The sequence below is a fragment of the Sceloporus occidentalis genome, unplaced genomic scaffold (genome assembly GCF_023333645.1).
Source record: "Sceloporus occidentalis isolate IW3139 unplaced genomic scaffold, rSceOcc1.0.p SCAF_32, whole genome shotgun sequence".
NCBI lineage: Eukaryota > Metazoa > Chordata > Lepidosauria > Squamata > Phrynosomatidae > Sceloporus > Sceloporus occidentalis.
Genome location: NW_028317012.1, coordinates 3,873,581 through 3,889,670, shown reverse-complemented (window position 1 = coordinate 3,889,670; position 16,090 = coordinate 3,873,581). Strand labels below are relative to the sequence as shown.

At 38.9% G+C, this 16,090-nt stretch overlaps 1 pseudogene; it reads right to left on the bottom strand.

Moving 5' to 3' along the window:
* Positions 1-1,729: 1,729 nt before the first annotated feature.
* On the bottom strand, positions 1,730-9,301 carry LOC149298549 (U4/U6.U5 tri-snRNP-associated protein 1-like; annotated as a pseudogene).
* Between the last annotated feature and the right edge of the window lie 6,789 nt (positions 9,302-16,090).

Sequence of the window (16,090 nt, the reverse complement as noted above, 5' to 3'; positions counted from 1 at the left end):
TTTTTTAATCTTGAGTCCAGAGAGCAGATAGGATATATTAAAATATATATCTATATCACCATTGAGGACTGTGGTTTCTCCATTTTTGAGCAAGGAACATGTGCTAGCAGTAACTTTTCCTTCTCGTTTCAAATCTGCTGGTTAAAACACTCATGCTGTCAATGATCCCTAGTAATTTGAGTCTGAAATTAGCCTTTTTATGTAAAATAGTCAAACAATGCTTATCCACCAAGCAAGCAAAACAATGAGGTTGGTTCAACATTGTGTAGTCCATCACACAAGCAGTAATCGGTCATTTCTTTTGCAGTTTTAGTTTCTCTGTTGCCAGTAATGGGTTATTACAAATAAAAGTTTTCACTTTTGGATGCTCGAGACTGATAACGTTGACTGCAAAGATCCTTTTAAAAGTTTAATAGTGCACGTTCGAGAAAAATTGCCAGTATCTACAAAAGCAAGTATTTAATTTCAGGAGCTTTTTTTTGAATGTAAAGAAATCTGATAAATTTAATATAAGCATGCCCCATAGAACAGAGCAGACACTTTCCTATATTCACAGATAGAGGCTGCCACTATTGATGTGGGGAAAGTGAAAATAGCTACCCTCATGTATGAATAAAAAATCCCCACTATTGCAAAAAAAAAATAAAAAAAACCCAACTTGTGTACACAGAACTATTGAGCAGCTACCCATCCAGAATAACGGAGCTTTAATGCCTTGATTCCCCAAACCAAATACCACGTAAGCAAACCAAGACTCATTACAGCTGACAAACTAAATTGAACTTAAATAATAGACGCAAGGAGCTGTACATAGTTGTCTGTATATCTTTATTGGGGGGGGGGGGGGGGGGGTAGAAACAGGGTGAGAGGGAACGAACAGAGAAAAGGGGAGAGAGGCACCCAAAAGATATAGAGGTTCATCAGCTTTACGACTGGCCTACTATCGTGTATATATTTAAAAAGTTTATCATATAGAAATCTACAATAGTAGATTGTTGGAGGTTACTGGGAAGGTAATGGGACTGCTTGGGTAAGGTTTATTCTAATAAGAAGTTATTGGGCCACTTCCATGTAACAATGCAAGTTGTGGAATATTAAGCGTGTATGGTAAGCCCTGAAAAGGTTGGTGTTTGGCAGGGGTGGGGGAGAGCAGAGGTGTATATAAGAAAAATGCAAAATGTCATCAGATGAATTTTCAATAAATTAATTTACTTAAGCTGCAACAGTTTACCTTTACATCTAAATGCAGGTAAAGAACGGTAGGAAGATTTTTATTTGCTGCCAAAGCGCAAAAAAAAAAAAAAAAAAAAAAAACCTTCAACACAGGATTCTAAACAAATTATTACACCCAGAGATTATTTCACAATACAATTTTATTATGCATTTAAAAAAGGTGTTGTGAAAGTAATTAAAGAAAAAAAATGGGAGTATTTCTGGATCCCAGCATACCCCAAATGTACAGAAATTAGAAGTCTCCCTTTATTATAAAAAACCACCCAATGCATTTCATCCCATATTTCTGCGGTCCATGATGTAGCCCCAAAGTTTATGGGGACAATACAACCAAGTTAACATAAGTCTTGTATCCAGAGTGGTGTTGGGGACAGCACATGAATAATGTACATAAATCAGCAGACAGGGCTCGCTCCGTACTCAAGACAGAAGCTTAAAAAAATGTTTACTCTGATCTTTTTTCTTCAGTAGAATGTATACACTTCTTGCAGTATCTTTACTTAATGAGCGTGTTCCTGGGGGAAATAAAGACATTACATCAAGAATTGTTTTTACAATAAGGTAGCCTTGTACAGCATTACTCTGTGTGGCAAGGGTGCAGAAACGTTTCCAACGGCATCACTAAGTGTTTCAAATAATGCTGTATAATTCACTTAAATCTTGACACTGGCCCTGATGTTGCACGTCGTGTGAAAAGCTTAACTTTAGGATGCGAAGATGATTTGGCTACGGCAATAATCGACAACCTGGTTATTTTAGCAGAGATCTGTGAAAAGGGGTTTCAGTTATAGTCTATTATACCGATTTCCTGAAACCCGGCTCTGGATACATGTGCAGGAAAATTAAAGCAATGCCACAATAAATAATGGGCTAAACTTGGATACCTGGTACTGTTTTTTCTGAAACGCGGGGGGTGGTTAATACTTCCCCCTCCACACACAAACTTCGGTAGCAAAGTATTCCAGAATGTGACATAGGTCTATCAATCCCACAATAATTAAAACACTACTTACGCAGTCATACTCTTCCCACTACCGCTGAGCACGATATATGGAGTTTTCTGTGCCTTCTGCTTCTCCTGAAGTAAAGCCACAGTACCCAATGGTGTGTCTCCAGAGCTCATTTTCTTTAGGAGCTGTTGAGGTGATCAGAAAAATAAAATATTTCATATCAACCAGAACAAAAGACCAGCTTCATATTAAGGCCTACAAAACCATCCCCAGAAGGCCACAGACATTGCCAAGGGAAGTCTCAAAAAAAAAACCACTGAGTTGTTTAATGAACAGGCCGTACACGTTGTGTTCCAATTATATATATATATATATATATATATATATATATATATATATATATATATATATATATATATATATATATATATATATAGCCTAGGCCATCACTTCAAAGACTACTGGACTTACCGCTTCCTCATCTAGCTTCTTCATCCGCCGCTCCGTTTTCATTTTACCAGATCCCTTACCGTGGAACCGATGAGACAACTGCCTAAAGGCCTGCAAGAACAGGGAAACAATAGAAACGTTAAACTAAAATATCAAGAAATATGAATACAGGGATAAGCGGATAAACATTCACCTCCTTAGGACAGAGTTTCCGCCCTGTTTCATCCACATATTCTATCTTCACATCAGGACGATATCCATCCTTCTCCTTGAATTCTTGAGTGAACCCTCTGTACTCTTCTCGCCTGCTATACTTATCATCAATGGCCCTGCAGAAATAATCAACTTAAGTATGGCTGCTTTTACAGCAAAATCACATTTAAAGAGGATTTGAGGACTTGTTAAAAGTTGATCCATTACTTACATTTTGTCCTCTATGCAGTATACAGCAGATGGAAGAGACTTAACGGGACCCTTAACACGGGCTACTTTTTGCATGGTTGTTTCTAATAGACCTGTTTAATGGAGAAACCATCATACTGCATTATTCATAGGATTTTTATTTTTAGTTTTTTTTTTAACAATACATTTGCTTCCACAAATTAGGTCCAACTAACAAAAATAAATAAAAAGAACCCCTTGTTTATGTTTAACATCCCCTGAGAAGAATACCCCACATTCATGGGTTTTTAATTCTATAAAGGGAGTTGAATGCTACATTATATGTTACAGTATTTTCTGATTTTTAAACTTTGGTTTGGGGGCAAGCAAGGGTTTTTGGGCATTTTATTTATTTATTTTTTAAATGTTTTTACACTGAAGCCTACTGTTTAATTTTACCAATTGTTTTTATTTTGAAGAGGGAGAACTCACCTTTATTCTGGCACAAGTGTAGAGCAGCAGCTAAACCTCGGTTTACAATAGGTTCTTCATCTAAAATGGTAGTGGAAGAGGTAGAAAACTGCAAGAAAGACAGGGGAGTTGAGATTTCAGTTAAAGAGGGAAAAACAAGCAAAGCAAACATACTACAACGAGGGAATGATAGCAAATAAAAAATTGTATTGTACACACAAAAAGGAAACATTTAAGAAGATAAAGATTAAAAGCAGTAGTAGTTCTCACAAAAAAATAACACAATGTTGTTACCCCCAATACCAAGGTAAAAGTATTGTCGATACTGTGAAACAATCACCTCTTGATACAGTATTTAACCTGTTGTTCTCTGTGACAAACTACTAATCTGAATCACACTCAGCCACGTATTATGGATGAGCGGGATGGAGCCCACAGCTTAATTTGGAGCCAACATAGTATTTGCTTGCCTATTAAAGCTACAAAACAATTCCATAAAGCACCTGTGACACATTAATATATCATTTGTGTATATTTGTAAATATACACACAAAGTATAAAAAGGGAACACAATGGCAAAGTAAATAACATCACAGAAACAAACATCTAGCTTACATCTTGCTGGTTCTTTTCGTCATCAAGATTCACCGTGCTCCAACCAATGTTCTCATCCCCATCAGACTCTCCACCCTCATTACCAGACTCCTCCTCTTCCTTCTCAAAATCCTGGAAAGAATGGAAAAAAAAATAAAAAAAAAATGAAAAAAAAACCAAAACATTTTAAATAACCAAACCACATATTCATGGCGGCACTGGTATTTTGAGGTATGAGACAATAGCCTCTCAATCAATAAATACAAACCATCAAATCTTCTTGGTCCTCTCTATTGCCTGCAAGGCCATATGTTGGTATTTCTCCAAGAGTCCTGCAGAATTCTGAAGTTGCATTGAACACAATGGAACCTCTCTTATCGTCATCATCCTCATCTTCATCTTGACTCTGAGACTCTAGCCTTTTCACCAAGGACACAACCTGTAAATCAAAAGCAGCAAGAAAGGCAATATATTGAGTCTGTCTAAGAAGATATAGAATATTTACAATTTCAGTGGAATGTTAAGAGTCTTTAGTTGAAGGCAATACATTTTATTGGACCAACGCAAAAACATTGGGCACCTTAGACATTTCTTCTTCAGAATGGATCTTATGTGACTCAACATCCTTTTCTATAGCGGCACAATGAAAAGGTACTGGCTTGAACTGAATGCACATTTGTGGTCCAATATGGCTATACAGATCTTCCTTAGAGGGACCAACAGACTACTAAAGTGCCCTATTAAATAAAGAAAATAAACTAAACAAAAACAAATTTTGGTGCGTTGCTATAATATAGCTAACCTTTTCACTACTGGCCTTCTGTTGCTGGATTTGTTTTAATCGCCTGCTTTTTTCTAGCTGTTTCTGTAACTCTGTCTCCAATTCATCTTCCTCCAAAACAGGAGAGTCTCCTATTTCTTCTGCAATTTGAAAAAAAACAGAGCCACCAGTGAGTGTTGGGGAAGCAAGAGCCAGAGTACACAAGTATTACGGAGGAAAAAGGTCTAGGGGTGTGATCTGGACAGGAAACATTTTTAACATTCTGCTTGTAACTTGCCTTTATTCTATACACAGCACGATGTTAGCACAATACCATCTGTGTGGGTCTTAAATCGTTCTCACCTTGATCGCTGATATCCATATTGTCAACACGAACGTCATCAGACTGTTGTACTGGTGCAGGTAGCTCCACTTCTGGTTCTTCATCGGAATGTTCTACGCGCCTACGTCCACGACCACGGGTCCTAACCAAGAAAAGAACTGGTCATTTATGAACGATATCCATCGTCTGAAAGCAGCCAACTCTGTCATAAAAAATAAATATGCTTCCTAAGGCAGTTATTGCAAAATTGTGCTTAAAATTGAGAATTTTCCTGATACTTTGGCATCATGGCATTTCCCCTTAAGCATGGCTACCTTTTGGAAAAGAGATCAAGAACTCAAACCATAACCGAAAAAAGACTGCAGCACATACATTCAAAGGGTTTCAACGGCCTCCACAAGTATTAGCAATTCAAATTGCTCAAGTAAACTTCCCCAATATGAAACATCTTGAAATACAACGAACATTGCACCAGTGAGCAGAATTAAACAAAGCTTTTATTCAATGTTTTAGCGAGTACATGAACTAGCTCTGAATTTTTACCTGGACCCAAAGTCACTTTCCTTGGTACTAGGAGCTATGCAAGAATTTCATCAGCCCGAACCACCTTTTCTTTTTTTCGAATCTTTTTTACCCCGGCATTTTGTTTTCTTAAAGGAGACCTGGTAAGAAAAGGAAGGTCATCATCCATTTAACAATGTAGAAGTGCCAACCACAAATTAGACACATGGAGTATTTCACATGAACAGAGCTCAGTTACATATAGCATCAACCTCACTTTTCCATTGTGCAACCCATATTTCTATTCCCTCAAACACAAGTGTGTATTCTGCTCACAATCCAATTTCCAATTGATATAGATATATAGATATATATATATAGCACACAATCATACCATCTCCTCGGGTGTGTAGTATTCAGATGCAATTTTTAGTCTTGGCAGGTCTAGGGTTTGCGCCTGGTTATGTAGAGTCTCTCGAATATTCTGCAGTTCCTTTTCCCAGGATCCATCGGCAACTCCCCCTGATTCCAAGCGAAAGGATTCTTTTTTTCCCCATCTATCTCCTCGTCATATTTGGACAGTACAGATTTGCTCTTTAACTAAACAGACAGATTTCAAGGTTAGAGCAAAAATCAAAGCAAATCCTCTAGCCGAGGCGAGCGACTGGTCAGACTCATAGGATGGTACACTTACTATAGCCATATCTTCCACACTTTCCTCTTCTTCATATGGTTTATAATCGGGTTTCTTCTTCTTGAGTTCAACGTTTTTATCTGCTTTCTCTTTGTCTATCATGTTGACATTTACTAAGACATCAGATTCATCTTCATCCAGAATAGCTGGAATAGAAAAAAGGCTCAAGCTTTATATATAAAATGCTCACCCGGGATATTTTCCACGCTGGTTTTCCAACCCTAAGCCAATTAATATTTTCTCAGGTTCCAAGTGACAGTAATCCTACCTTTGTCTTTTAGTGTAAGGATAACAGTCTGCCCCTCTTTAAACGACTCAATCTTATGCTCTACAGTAAGCCCCTGCAGATCCTGGGAGGTGTAATGCTGTAGGGAAGAAGACAGAGACATTAACTGGACAGCATAACAGATTATCGGCGCAACAAAAACAAACAGGACGTGTCAAAATAAGGAAGAAAGATCAATTCATGCATCTTTTTAATAAACCCCAACAAACCTTATTTTGCCCAAATTCTTCCTCCACAAGATTAGACACTCCAAACTCTTCATCCATTTCCGCCAGAAGTTTTGCCTGTAGAAATTGAACAGTTGTTTACCATAAACCCAACAACAGACCACACAGTAAACAGTTAAGTCGAATAGAAAAATATGTTTTCTTTTTGAGCATAACACCCGGTGTTGTAAGAAACTCAGCTTTATTACACTTTGATCCAACAGACTTTCTTTCTGTCAGCTGGGGTATTTTCAAGGACATTCCAACATTATACTAGGCTGATTTTTATGACAATGCTACAAGCGGCAGATTGAGTGATTAAGACTGTCTGGTATAGCGGAAAAAGATAACACAGCTAGGACATAAAATGGCTAATATGCAACTGTGTAAAAACAGCACAATACTTTTGAAAACGTTTATATTTGACATTAGCACCCCATTAATAACGGCAAAGTCGAAACAAGCACCAGTCCAACAAAACCTCAGCCTTTGGAGGTATTCAGCAAAGGATTAACCAGACTATTTTAATTTGGGGAAACAAAATCTAGGAAAGGGGAGAAATAATCATGCAACATGTTAAATAGAATAAATGTTTAGAAGTTGACTTCTCACAATATAAATAAAATCTTGGCTACTAATACATTTTTAGGCGTGTTGAAAGGTACAAAACTAGAGAGAGATATATATATTTTTTTTTCCCCAACAAGATAGATTAGAACATTGAGAATTGCACTCCGCACCACTCACCCTTTTCTCAGCCTTTTCCTTTTCTATTTGAATTTTTCGACTTTTCTCAATCCATGCGGCTGTATCATCTAACCATAGCTCGTCATCTCCCAGAGACTTGATTTTGCTGTTGGTTGGAAATAATGACACAGAAAAATGATGTAAAGGTGAAAATAATGCTTTTGATGAATTAAACCAAATAATATCCAAAAGTTCCAGCAACTGAGACGAGAAAAGTGGTCTTACCCCAATTTCTGGTTTAGAAGCCTCTTCTCTTTTGCGGCAGCTAATTTCTCTCTAAGTTCCTGCTGATGTCGGAGAGCGAGTGGATTAATGACTGCAGCAGCTACAGGATCTTCTTTACTGCCACATTCTGCACAATGAACAAAAATGATAAAAATAATTATAGTAGTTCATCACAAATTGTTACCACAAGAGAAATACTGGAGCGTGGGTGAATAATAAAATACCAGAAACATTAAGCCATGAAAATGCCATAGGGCACTCCAGCGACTCACATATAGATCAGGACTTAGCCTTCTCTCCCCCCCCCCCCCTTCACTGTGTATACCAATATTCTTACTTCATGTCTTGCTTGAATACAGTTTAAGTGCTACATAAAATACTATTTTCAGGGAAGACTGGGCAGCTTCCCGAAAGAATCATTGTGCCTTTTGATTTATCAAACTTCCACTTGTCTGCTGTGCATGTACCGCCTATTAGATAGTAATCACAAGAGGTGCCCTCTTCTGTATCAGTATGCCTTACAGTGATCTAATGTTATCAAAGCGTATATTCTAGTCTATAACTATATTTCACCACCCCCCCCTTTGTCTTCTCACCTAAGTTTGAGTACAGGAATAAATCCTGCTGCTATCAGAAAATGCCACAATAACTGCTGAATAATATAGCATGTATGTTCGCGGAAGCAGAATGAGCCAAGCAGCTCTGCGAGGACAGTGCAGAGCATATGGATGACTAACATTTAAAATGTAACCAAATTTTGAAATACAAAAAATAGGACTAACCAGTTTTAGTTTCATTCATCTCCAGTGGTTTCAAGCCAAGTTTTGCACGAAGTTTACTGGAGAGAGAGATAAAAAAAAAAAACATTTACCTATTATCAGAAAGGGTACCAAGAGCATTGTACCATGTTTACTATAAATGCTCCAGATCATCTTAGCCCATGCTATGAGAGGAATTTCATGGATCCCAGGCCAAGGAACAGCCAATTAAGGCCCCATACTTACTTGGTCTCTTCAATAGTCAAAGAAGAATCCCCAGAAGCTGATTTGGGAGCAGCACCTATGCAAAAAATCAACAGTGTCAATGGCCTTCCCATCAAGAATTCTGCTAGATACGAGAGTATCAAAGTCGGTTTGTGGACACAATTTTTTAAAATCGCATACTACAATTCTTAATAGAATCTCTAGATCTGGAGGTCAACGACAGTCACTCACCTTGTTCGTAAGCAGGATCCAACTTCTCCTTCTTAATCCTGCGAGATTCTCCATCTTTGCTTGACCTAGCCTTGCCTTCTCTGTCGCGTGATCTGTCTCTGCCTCGGTCTCTAGAACGCTTTCGCCTCTCTCTCTCCGCTCTTTGTGCTTGTGCTTCTTGTGTTCACGGTGACGGTCATCTCCTCCACTTGATGTTTTAACATCTCGGTCACGATCCTTTTCCTTGTGTTTCTTAGAAGAGCCCATAGCTACAAAAATACAAAATAATTTGTTTTAGAAAATAATTTCTCAATATTTTTCATCCCACGAGTGCTCTTGATAGCATGTTTGAAAATGGACACTCTAGTGTCCTAGGCTGGCTCCTCCCCAAAGGATGAATATTAAAACTATCAAGTTACTTAAATGGATAGTGTAACGTCCCTTCAACCTGCATTTTTAACCTCATCTTTACTAAGGATATTTTAGAATAAAAAATCCGACAACATTGCTATATTTTCACAATACATTTCCCCTTTGACCATTACCCTCTGATGTGGCCACAGATAGGGCTTTCTTTTAGTACCACATGAAGGTGTACAGCCCCACCTTTAGTATGAAGACTATTAAAAAAAAATGAACCCTCCCACACGCTATGAGAATTGTCATCACTTAAATTGACCAAAACACCTCAGAATATAAACAGAAGTGCCCTGAGTTTGGAAACATCGTATGTATTGAATTCCCATATCTTTCTGGTAGCGCACTGTACATACAATCTCACAAGATTTTTGTGATGGTTCCCACGCACTGCCCTGTGTGCAAGATGGCACCGGGAATATTCAAATAATGTCAAACTAAAATACATTTAATAAACCCACTTTATGTGAACTGAAAAATACCGCACCAGCCATTAAACGACAAGGTGTGCCTTTGCAACGGAGATTATTTATACAATGTATTGGGCAACAATTTAGTACGCAACACCCTCACTATATAAGAATGCATATAAAGAGTACTTTAATATACAAACCAAAAAATAATAGAAATACATCCAACTGGCCCTACACCCCATGACCTGACATTCCTGAAGTAAAGTGCACCCATTACACTCGATGCATACGGGAGGCCTACAGCGGCATTCACTGGACCCGCGCTGCTGCCAGCTGAAGGCAAGAATATCAAATGGAGGGAGATGTGTTTATCCGAACACACGCTCTGCGCACCATTTAGTTGAGAGGGAGTGAGGAAAGGGGGCAAAGGCATATGGGGGGGGGGTACTGCAGAATTCTCCCATTCATTAACAAAAAAGGACAACACAAAAATGTAACTGAACCACAAAGCCCTCATGCGCATTAAAGTGCTTACGATGACTGGAGCATCCCTTTATTATCTCTAAGCTAGCGGGTATAATGGCAAGGAGGCACCTACAATGCTGGCCTCAGGGACGGGCACTTAGCACGCCTACATCCTTATCAACCGCCTCACATTAAACAGACACTTTTTGCGGCATATATTTATTTAGAAATGAGGCAAATCCACTTTCCGCAGCCAGCTGATGGCACAATGACAATTTTCCAGATCCGGCTGTGATAAACACTGCTAACAAGTCCTACCTCAGGGGCTAGTAGGAGATCCCTCCTGCTTACAGATTAGTTATAAAGTCATGCAAGTCAGAGGAAAGGTGTCTTTTGTCATAGTGTGTGTGTGTGTGTGTATATATATATATATATATATATATATATATATATATTACACATGTGTCTTGCACCCACAAACCCACAATGCCGAACCGCCCCCCCATTTTATTTATTGTTTCACACAGCGCCATCATATTCCGTAGCAATGTAGAATTATAATGATAAACTAAGCTGTAAGACAAATGCTAAGGATTAAACAGTCACCCCGACCCAGAGCAGCTCTGTTTATTAAAGTGTGGAACCCTGCGTTTGCATTCCCTGAACCATACTATGTAACGCAAAGCGTCTCGGGAAGACCATTGGATGAAAGAAAATTGATATCATGCTAACATATCATTACCGAACGTTGAAGCCCAACTACAGGAAGCGAACCCGCTAAATAAATATACTCAAAGTACATTTTTATGTCTAAAAGAATCACTTACTTAAATCACCGTGATAGCTTCGTTACTCAAGATGTCTGCCACAGGAGTCGCACTTCCAACGTCACATCGCTACTGTCGCATTCTTAATTGCGTAAATCACGCGTGACCGCCTTCATTCAACTTCCGGTGAAAAGCGGAAATGATGTTATTGTCTTGTTTTTGCTACGCATAGGTGCTATACAATTGTTGCCTTTGTGCGTAGGTACCCGAGCCGTGAACGATGGGTCCTAGATTTCTAATTTATGTTGATAACGTAACTCGTTATTTTTATATAATTGTCCTATAAACAAGTAATCCCCGGTTAAATGGCAGCTGCTACAAACCAAATTCTATATATGGTTAAATAAACGTAAATCTCTGTAAACACTGCCCATGCTGAATTGGAATCTTTCAATATTTTAGCATTACTAAATGTATAGGGGAAGTCCCATATAGAATACAAGACTAACTAGAACTATAATACAATATTGTACTTTAACATTGCAGATGTATTTAATTTGCAGAGCTATATGTTGCTATTATATTGTTCATAACAAGGCACTATGATAGAATAAGAAATAGAGTGGTTTTAAAACAGAAAACAACACATTGTTATTTGTTTAACTAGGTTGTAATGTTCGCACTAGTAATAAAAGTGAAATACAATTTAAGGAGTGTATGTGTATATATATATATATTTATTATTATTTTTTTTTAATGACTATTTTTTTTACTTGACACTTTGCTGCTTGCGCTAATAATTGTAATGAGTTCAAAGCATGAAGGAAAAATTAGGGAATGTATATACTGTTGTGCTGTCTTGTGAAGAGAGGATTTTTAATTTCATATCGACTGAATAGTCATGTCAATATTTGTAAAGAATGTCCTGACTCTATGGAGCTGACACGGCATATTGGGCTGTCTAGTAGGTAAATGTGCCAGCAGCTAATCATTCTGTTTCCCCCTTTTTTGTGACGTCTTGCAGTTAAACAGTATAAATTTTTTTTTTTTTTATCATTTTTTTAAAATTTCTACTGACTGTAGGCTTTCCATCTAGGGCGAAGAGACTCGCATTTGTGTGCACTTGACTTCTTTCCCTGCACATGAGCTAACAAGCCCAATTGGAGCCCTGCCATCTACTCCATTGTGTGCGTGGTATTGATATTTTTCATTGCATACTATCATGCCGCCTCGTAACCATCCTATTGAAGAATTAGTGCTACTGATTAGACTGAGTAACCTCTTATGGTTGGCAGGGTCTACAAATTGAAAAAAAGCTAGTACCTCCCTGATGTCCAAGTAGCGAGTCAGGGTTACTAGTTGTTCTGGTGCCTTTTTAAAACCAGAACCTTGTATGCGTACATCGTGCAGACCTTCCCCGGCTGTCAGAGAGGAGAATTCCCCGCAACAGTGCGGGGAATTCTCTCTGACAGTCGGAGGGTGTATGCACGATAGACGCAGACAACCCCCGCTGCTAACCGCACCTCCTTCCAGCTGCAGTGGAGGTTGCCTACGTGAATGACTACACACCAGGGAGTCAGAAGCACCTGTAAGTTTGGGGGGGTTAAATGGGGGGCATAAGGCATTTCTGTAGGCAGAGTGCTCTATGATTTTTCCTTTAATTCTCTATACGTCACTTTGCCTCCAGAAATGCCTTATACCTCCCTATATGCCACTCTGCCCCATAATATGCCTATGCAGAGTGGCACATAGGGGGTCAAAAGGCATATCATGGGCCACAATGGCATATAGAGGGTTAAAAGGCATATCATGGGGAACAGTGGCATATAGGGGGTATAAGGCGTTTCTGGGGCAGAGTGGCAAACCTGGGGGCAGGTGTGCATAACGGGGGCAGGTTGGAAAATAAAAGGAAATAAAAAATATTTTTCTCAATCATAGCTTTTATTTAAAAAAATTGTTTACATACATGAATTAACATTTACTGGTAAAACTTTTTACCTATAGGGTCGTCTTATATTCAAGTTTTTTCCCAAATTAATATTCAGATTTTGGGGGGTCATCTTATAATCGAGCAAATATGGTAATTTTCCTGATGACGGACAGTGAATTGACGGAAATCTCTTGCATTTCAATCGCTGCGTGCTGGACATTTATGTATTTAGTGTATTGAGAACCATATTGCATAATCTCATTCAACAACGGGAACCATTGTTGCTATACCACAGCGTTCTACGTAGACGTAGCGACAGCCCAATCCCTCTTTTAGCACAAACACGCATGGCCCATCAAATCTAGCCCCATGGTTCCTCTTAAAGCCGTTTGTATTTAGGTCAAAAGGCAAATCTGACTCATCTATTTGAATGGTAAGTACTTTATTTGACCCATTGCTTTAACAGAGACTATACAAAACTTCCCTGCACATGTTAAAAAGTCTGTCGTTGTTGCAGAAGACTTTCCCGTAAGGTTGGTCACCATGTATGTTGGCATCTCCAGGATGAAAAAATTAAATAAAATATCACATTAACTGAGGTTGCAATTAAGTTTTCCTTTAAAATACAATAACTAATAACTGCTGCCAACTGTATCATTGTTTCAAAAGAGCAATAATTGCCAACATCAAAGTGACATCAAAGCTGCTTCAGGTAGTAGAGTGAGCAAAAGCCGGTAGAGCACCCTGACAACAATGACATCCCTCTAGGTCTGCATTTTGGAACAAAATTAGATAAACCCCGTTTTGTCAATGCTAACCTACATCACAGTATACATACTGTATATTATGCTTTAGTAATTTTTTTTTGGCACTTCGCCTTTTATGCATTTAGAAGCTTACGGAGTCAGAAGGCCGCTGGTCTTGGGTCCAGTTGCGGCTTGGGTGAGGGCTTCCTAGCGAATGCTTGCAGATCATTCTCACCCCATGGTGGCTTTCACAATGGGGATTTTTAAGGGTGTTACAAAGATGAGACGGCTACTATTCACCCCTTCCCCTTACTAACCCTAAACCTATAACATACACTTTCAACCAGGACTCTTTTGAGTGCTTTGATTCTTAAACTATTCCCAGAAGATACCCCAGATTAATACATATTACACAGGAAGGTAAAGTCAAACCCGTATGCGGCATCACCGGAAAATCCTCAAATTTGATAACACACACCTTATTACATAATCAACTATACCATTTTGCCTCATCAGTAGAGCAGGCAGAGGTCGCTTTGGATCGGCCCACACAATTTGAGGAATTATACCTCTCCGGGGAAACCCCACACAGATTGACCTCAGAGGTACACCGCTTGTTAACAAACCTTAATCCTTAAAAATAAAAAATACTGTATCTTATTGAGGGAGAGGAATATGGGGATGACTTTAACTAAGCAGTAGTTGAAAGTAGCCGAGTTAACACACAATTGCTCACTTTCCACGAAAACACAAAAGCTTGACTAGACTTGCCCCCCCCAGGCCTTAGGCTGCTAGCCCTCCCCTGTGTATAAGTGTATATGAACATGAATTTCTATGTTTAAGTGTGTGTTAACATGAATCTGTATAAAAAAAAAAAAAGTGTATGGAAGCCTTCAGGCAGGGCACAAAGCCTGGAAGTGCTCAGGCAGGGCACACGGCTGGACAGGTAGGTGAGTCTGGGACACACCGGGGTCTGGTACACAAAGCTGGATTGTGAACGTTTACAAGGTCATACACAGGAGATCAGAACGAAGTACACAGAACTTTAGCTGCAAGCAGACTAACAGGAACCCAAACAATGCAAAGGTCCTGACTGAAGGGCAGAGCAGGTATATAAGATCAAGTCTAAACTCAGGTAACGTGGCTCAGCTGTCCCAAGTAATTAGAAAGGGGTGCTCCTGAGGGGGAAGGGTGGCCACTAGTGGCTGCAGGTAGACATGACATTGTTATAATTATCACGTAGCCCAGACTAGCAGGGTGGAACCCTGACTGTGTGTGTTAGCATGGATGTTTTTGTGTTGTGTTTGTGTGTGAGCATGAATGTGTATATATAATTGGTGTGAGAGGCAGTGTGTGTTAGAATGAGTGTCTATGTGTGTAAGTGAGCATGAGTAAGTGTATCTGTAAGCATGTGTATGTGTGTTAGCATGTGTAAATGTGTGTGTTTACATATGTGTGCCACTGCGTATATTGGAAGGGGCAAAGAAGGCACAGACAAGCTGTTTGGGGGGATTGATGGTACAGGCAAGCTGTTTGAGAGAAATGATGGTGCAGACCAGTTTGGGGGCTAAGATGGCCCAGGCAGAGTGTTTGGGGGTTATGACGGCACTGATAAGCTGCTTGGGGTGGCATTCACAAGCTGTTTGGGGGCAAAGGTGGCACTGTGGGACATATTGCTTGGTGAAGTTGAGGGGCTCGGCAATTATCGTACTGGAGCTCTGTGGTTTCAAGTTACACCTCTGTTCACCTTTATGTTTTGTCACCTTCTTCTCCTTCACTAAGCACAATTCTGTAGTGCCCTATTCATCCCTGAAGCCACAGTTTATTTACCCCCAGAAATGCTAGAATAATATATGGAGACATTATTAACCTAATTGAATACTTACAGCTTCTTGTTCTCCAGATATTTAGACATTTTGTTCATTAATGTTTGCAGCAAATGAACAGTGTGTATCAATGCAATCAATCAATCAAGGCTATGACATCACTGCTATTGAATAAATCCCTATTCCTATGTATAACTTCTTTTTTTAGAACTGACGTTGTGATCGAAAAAAAATCATACAAAGAAATAAAAAATGCACAAATGAAGAAAAAACATATGCAATACAGAGTTATTGCCACCATAAAAGTTACTCTTTGACTTATTAACTATAAAACTAGTTATAAAACTATTGAATCATATGCTAATTATCAGAATAAAAATCACCCATTCATCCACGTGTGCATGCAGTGAAAGGTCAGTAAAACAATGATATTTTCGGTCTGTGGGAAAATGACTTATTTGCCTTAAATGTTAAAATATTGAAGAAATGCCT